The following is a 6,000-nucleotide window of genomic DNA, read 5'->3' as shown; positions in this document are numbered from 1 at the left end:
CAAAAAACACAGAAAGCGTTTCACTGCCTGTGAGTAGAACTATTTCAGTTCACGCCATCGCATTAAAATCCCCAAAATCAAACTATGAAAATGTTAACGTATTGAAAGAATGAAATCATTTTTATAATTTAGTGCTATAATTCATACTTATAATAACCTTATAATATGTAATTGCTTATAATACTTATAATCACTCCCCAGTGTCTGATTTGGGTGAATCTCTCCCCCTGTGGGACAGGAGGCTGTGGGAGGGGCCTGAGGGGCCGCTGTGCCGAGGTGCCTAAGCTCCGCCAATAGAAACCGCCCTCCCGTCGTGGCCACGCCCGCCGGGCCCTCCGATTGGTCGGAGCGGCGAGCGAGGCGAGTGCGGCTCAGGACTGTATATCACCTCCGACACGCCCGGAGAGCGACACACCGCAGACCTCCGATACCAGCCCGCAGCCGCCCCCCAGCACACGGCGAAAAGCAGCTGTTTCTTTTGACCCGTGGAATACAGGGAGGTGTTTTCCGAAAGTCTGGCAGCTGGAGCAGTTGTGGGTGAGTAGTGATAATAGTTCTCTCTCTCTCTCGCTTTTTTTTTTTAAAGAAAACAAACAAAACTCACAGAGGAGTTTGTGAGTCTGACTCAGAGGATGCCCTCGGGTTTCTCTTGCAGCTGCTATCCGACCCGACCAGGACAAAAGGCAATCCGTCCATTGAGCAGTGTTTTAGAGCGGAAAAAACGGAACAAAAACCAAGAGGTTAAAATGGAAAGTGGTACTATTTTCTTTTTTAAAAGAAAAAACAACATTTGGCAGCATTTCGTCTTGGCCGTAGTACCTCCCACCCCGTACAGAAATCAAACTCCTTCAGGTCCCCTCGCAAGTTCATTGCTCCGAGCTCCAAGCCCTGCGCACACCCCGTGCCTGAGCCGCCTGAGCCGTCCAGTCCGCAATCCGTCAGTCGGAGAGCGGCGCGTCTTAACGCCGTGCGCGAAAGCCAGGTGCGCTCCGGGCGCAGACGGGCGCTTCTCCACTGCCCTGCGAGTCCGGCCAGCAGGTGCTGTTGTCCCGCTCTCGTCCTCCTCCCTGTTTCCGCCCTCCGGGGGGAAACGCACAAAGGGAGGCTGCGAGGGGCTTCAGCTCTGTGGTTGCCACAGGGGTCGGGAATGCAGCTAAACTAAACACAGGTGGAAAAGGCTCAGGTGAAGAGTGGAGAAGAGGCTACGTTGGAACAGTCGCCAGTTGTAGCGCTGCTGTCGGAGTCGACTCGATTAAAATCACATGCTGGATAATAAAAAAAAATCCAGTGTTGTCGTCTCCAGACTGACCTGTCTTTTCCTAGGTTGACCCTTTCCTGGGAAATGGATATATACCTGTCTCAGATTTAAAAAAAAACATCTTCCACTGTCCGGGACAATTGGGGAAACTGTTGAGTCATCTGTTCTGCCGCTCCACATACCGGTATATATCATTCTGAAAGGGCAGGAGTTCTGGCTTGAGGCAGATCTGTCACATTTGCAGCCAGACTAATTTAAATGAAAAATAGGAGAAGTACAACTGTAATTGGTCTGCAAATCTTGCCTTAAGTAAAACTGATCGTGGAGAGCAGCGAAGAGGCTCTGTGACTGGGCAGATAGATGCTGTGCAGCACAGGCACCTGAGGATATTGAAAGAGAATGGAAGATTAATGTGGTTCACACGCCTTACAGTAACTTTCTGCATGTGTTCAGGTGTTTATTTGTTCACTGCAGTTCAACCCGCGCATAAGTGTGTTGTAGTGTGCGCTGGGTCTGCTTTCACAAGTATGAACGTACGTTATTGATCAATCTCCCAAACCAAACCGGAGACCTGGAGGAGAAAATTAAAAATCTGTTTTATAGAAGAATCCAAAAATAAAAACACCATTGTGTTTTGCATGCGTGAAACACGGGGTTTTCTGGCTGCGAGAGGGGACAGCGGTGTTCAGGAAGGCCAGGCTAATGCCCAGGTAGCAGGTGGAGGGATATGTTGTAGGAGTGCAGGTCTTTGCAGTCGATACTGAGCTGGTACTCCAGTCAGTATTTACTGCTGCCAGTGCATTTAAAATGTGTGACATTCGACAATGTACAATTCCTTTTTTAATGTAAATTGTAATAAACTACAGTTATCCGAAGAGCACTGAAAGTAATTCAAAGATGAAGAAATAGGAGTGCAGCAAAGACTTACAGTGCTTTTACAACTTCATTTTCCTTTTCAGATGCAAAAGCACCCTGATAACCAAACTTGTTTTGGGGCATTTTATGCATATTGGAATTTCAGCACACAGAAGGAGTCTCTTTTTGCCATGAGGTTTACCCAAATAAAAAAAACTCTGCTGAAGGTTTGTAAAAGCAGATACACCTGCCTGGAAACAAACAATACGAACTGCAAACACAAGGCACTTAGCTTGATCTAGAGACAGATAAGTCCTCTGGTAACTCTGAAATGGAGAAACAAGCAACATGCATTTGGGTTGGAAATTCTCAATGCAGAGCGGAGGTAGCAAACAGGCTTTGATACGTGACCTGAGTGTGTTGATTGTTTACAGTAACGTAGTCTTCTGAGAATCTCTTAATATTTGCAGGTAAATTGGTGCCTCATGTATCTGCTCTTGTGGGGTAGTCATTGTGAACTAGCAGGTACCAGAATAGGGCTGCCTTGTGACCTGCTCCTCCAGCCTGTCTTTACCCTGTCACTTGAAGTATGGCAGCACTGTAACAGGGAGAAAGCCCAGGGCTGGCTGGAACACAGCCTCTACACACACTCCCCAGCTCATGAGCGCTTAAACACGTATGGATATATCAGCCCTCTTACTCATTTTGGATAAAGTGCATACATCCTAAAAATCTAAGTACAGTATTCAAATCTGATTTATTCTTGGTACTGTATGTTTTATGAGCTGGAAGAGAGTTGTTAACTCTTGACTGTATTAATTCAACTCCCTGGTGCAGTGGGCAGACCTCAGTGAAGGAGGTAGAACCCACTGGAGACACTTGAACCCTGGGTGTCCCGATAGCAGCTACTGTGCCAAAGGGTTAGTCCAGACGGTGTTGGAAAATAAAGACTGGAAGTGGCAGTAAAAAGATATTGCTTTACGTTCTGCTGTTTATGTTTCCAGTATTTTTTGCAGTCTGTTTCTTTAAGAACGAGGAAGAGAGGAAGCAGGAGAATTCAACCGGTGGATTTTCACTAATCATGAGTTAATAATGAGAACATATAAAATTCTTGTAAAATCTGCTGTCACTTGATGTCGTTTTTTATTGGAGGGTCATTTTACTATCATAGGTATGCTTTTTTGGTGTTTTTATATATTTTTCTCTGTGCTGAGATCTGCCTTAAAACAATGGTAGTTTTTTAATGAAGTTTGGGTTTCTGTGTCTACTCAAAACTTCATTCAGCTTTTTTAAAATATTAGCTAACTTTAAAAATGTCAGAGCTGATGTGAACTTGATCACTATACATGTAAAGAAATGAAATTCTGCATTTTGATTTTTTTTCCAAAAATACCTCATTTGTAGCAGAAAGACTGCTGATTCTAAATGAAAAGGCATCAACTTCCTTAATTTCGGGTAGCTTGTTCGTCTTCTGTTCGTGTGTCAGACGTTGCTTGGAAAAGCCAGAAATTGACATTTCATAAAGATCCCGATGCTAATAGTAATAGAAAATTCCTGGTTGAGCAGGACAGCACTTCATGAACATGTAGGAAGGAATCTGCAACACCTGCATAGTGTCAGCATGCATCTGTGAGATGTAGCAGGGCACATGATGTCACTAATGCACAAGCAATGATGGTGAGTCTGATGATAGACATATAGGGGTGATCATCTATTATTGTAGGTTTGTCGTTGCTTCACTCGCTGGCATTGCATGCATGAAAACTCGGCATATCTTTCTGCACACCTGGACCTTGTTTTGGTAAATTGAAGTCTTTTTTTTGCTGAGTTTTACATTGTTTAAAACAATGTGGAGAAATTGGTAAGGTTAATATAAAGTGCTTGTGCAGATACTTTAGTAGAAAGCCATGCTGTAGCCTACCATTGCTTTGGGCTGTATTTAGAGATTATCTGGTAAAGAACCCTGAAATAGGAATTGTCGCTTGTTTGCTGCTGTGAAATCCATGACTTCTGTGTTCTCAGGGCTTTTTGGAAGAACTGGCACCTGAAATGAAGTTAAACAGTAGATAATACAACTGTGTAAAATGTGAGCAGAACACAGCCAGGACTGTTGTTTTGATTGAGCCCTGTGATCCTCATTACACTTCTAAGAAGGAATTCAGTATCTCTTGAGCAGGGAAGGTGCTTTTTTAATAGAGAATAGCTGCTTTAACGTTCGTACTGTACCTACATTGTAGTCTTAAAATAGGTCGAAGGACACAATTATGGCTACATCCTCACAATTAATTTCCCAAAACAAATGAGCACTCGATAAATAAGTCTTTGCAAAGATTGAAGTGGTTTTCCTCTGCATTGTGTGACATAACACAGTGAAAGGTATTGCTTTATTCCCTGTTGTTCAGCAGTTCTGGGGAAACCACTTTTCATGGCACAGTATTTAAGGTTTTCTGATAAATTACTTAACTGAAAGTGTTTTTTTTTCTTTTTCATGAGATCAAAGCAATTGTTTTGAGTAGTCAATCATGCTGTGTTCCTGGTTATGCCTCTGACATGTCACATCACTTGTTCTTGGTATAAATAATGGTTGCAGAGGAATGTTCCACTTATTAAATGAAGGAGTTTGTAAAATACGAATAGCTGGGCTACATAGTTTATAAAGGAGTAGAGGATTGGGGCGTGTTTCACTGGGGCACGTCAGGGAGACTGTATTGGTTAAGATCCCAGATTAACCACACTCATCTGTCTTAAACACTATGCTGTATAAACTGCCTGTTTACGTTAGCTGGGTAATAAAAGTTTACCATCCGTTTATTAACATACATTTTGTTTCTTGGCTATGTAAACAGAACATTCAGGCACTGTGGAAGGGGAAAAGATGTTTTATACTGTACATACCATAGTAATTCAAATTCTAATAAATCAAACATGCGCTTTTGTATTTTATTATACAAAATCTTTTTAAAATTTTAAAATCTATATTGCTCAATCGTGGAGTCACTTATTAGAAATAACAACCAATTTAAATTAAATCACCTCTTTTGGTTTTTGTGTTATTTGAGGACAACACTTGTTTCTAAGAAAGTTCAGGATATAAAACAGAAGAAAAATGTGGGACTTTCCTCCTCTGAATAAAGTTTACAAACATGCAGTTTATTTGTAGATATGCTTGTTCTTTTAGCTGAGATGAGAGAGGAACTCAGATGCTTGAGCCCTGTTTTTCTTATACAGTGTTTTGTAATATGGGGCACGGCATGTATTCGGTTTAGACTGCAAAGCCTGTAGTCTGCAGTGAAAGAAACACAGAGACATGCTGTAGACGTTTTTTTCCACTTGCATAAATGGGTTCTAGCAGGCATGCTTGTTATCCCAGTCCCTGTAAAAATAATATATAGATCAAAGCAAAAAAACGGAATATATTTTAATGCTGAACAAGGCAAAAATGTTTAATTCAGGAACTGCTTTGAACTGTAGCATTTGCTAAGGAAACCAGGGAATTAATATCCAGAATTGGTAATTTTTAGTCGTGCTGCTATTAAATGCAGACAACAAAGAGGTTTCGATGTAGCTTCCTTGTTCCATCACCTCAGGGCAAGAACAAATGGGAAAACCCACAACAATTAAAACATGTCCCATTCCACCGAGACCAAGCGGGACCCTATGTTTAGAGATCTGCAGTTGAGGGAGGCTGTGCTTCCTGTTGTCCCCAGACTGCGGATTTCCCAGCTCTTAGCAGACCTTGCAAGTCGGTCCACTCTTTCAAATCCCACGGTGAACCTCACTTTTATACTCGAGCTTTTCATCTGAGTTCATCTGTGGATGCCAGACTCTTCTGTATGTTTTGTTATAAAGCACCACAGGATGATGCATCAGGAAAGGTGCTGTATAAG

General features: G+C 42.3%; 1 protein-coding gene across 3 annotated transcripts in view; it reads left to right on the top strand.

The window, feature by feature from the left end:
* Positions 1-395: 395 nt before the first annotated feature.
* The window catches only part of lypd6 (LY6/PLAUR domain containing 6), a 32,317-nt gene continuing 26,712 nt past the window's right edge, over positions 396-6,000 (top strand). For 2 of the 3 annotated variants that reach the window (XR_016093936.1, XM_088931135.1), the window contains exon 1: positions 400-537. The gene's annotated coding sequence lies outside the window, so the exon portion shown is untranslated. Of the gene's footprint in view, positions 538-6,000 lie in introns of all 3 variants that reach the window. The other variant, XM_088931134.1, reaches the window with a different exon arrangement.

This window comes from Atractosteus spatula, chromosome 13 (genome assembly GCF_055471065.1).
Source record: "Atractosteus spatula isolate fAtrSpa1 chromosome 13, fAtrSpa1.hap1, whole genome shotgun sequence".
NCBI lineage: Eukaryota > Metazoa > Chordata > Actinopteri > Semionotiformes > Lepisosteidae > Atractosteus > Atractosteus spatula.
This window is presented reverse-complemented; position numbering and strand designations above follow the sequence as displayed.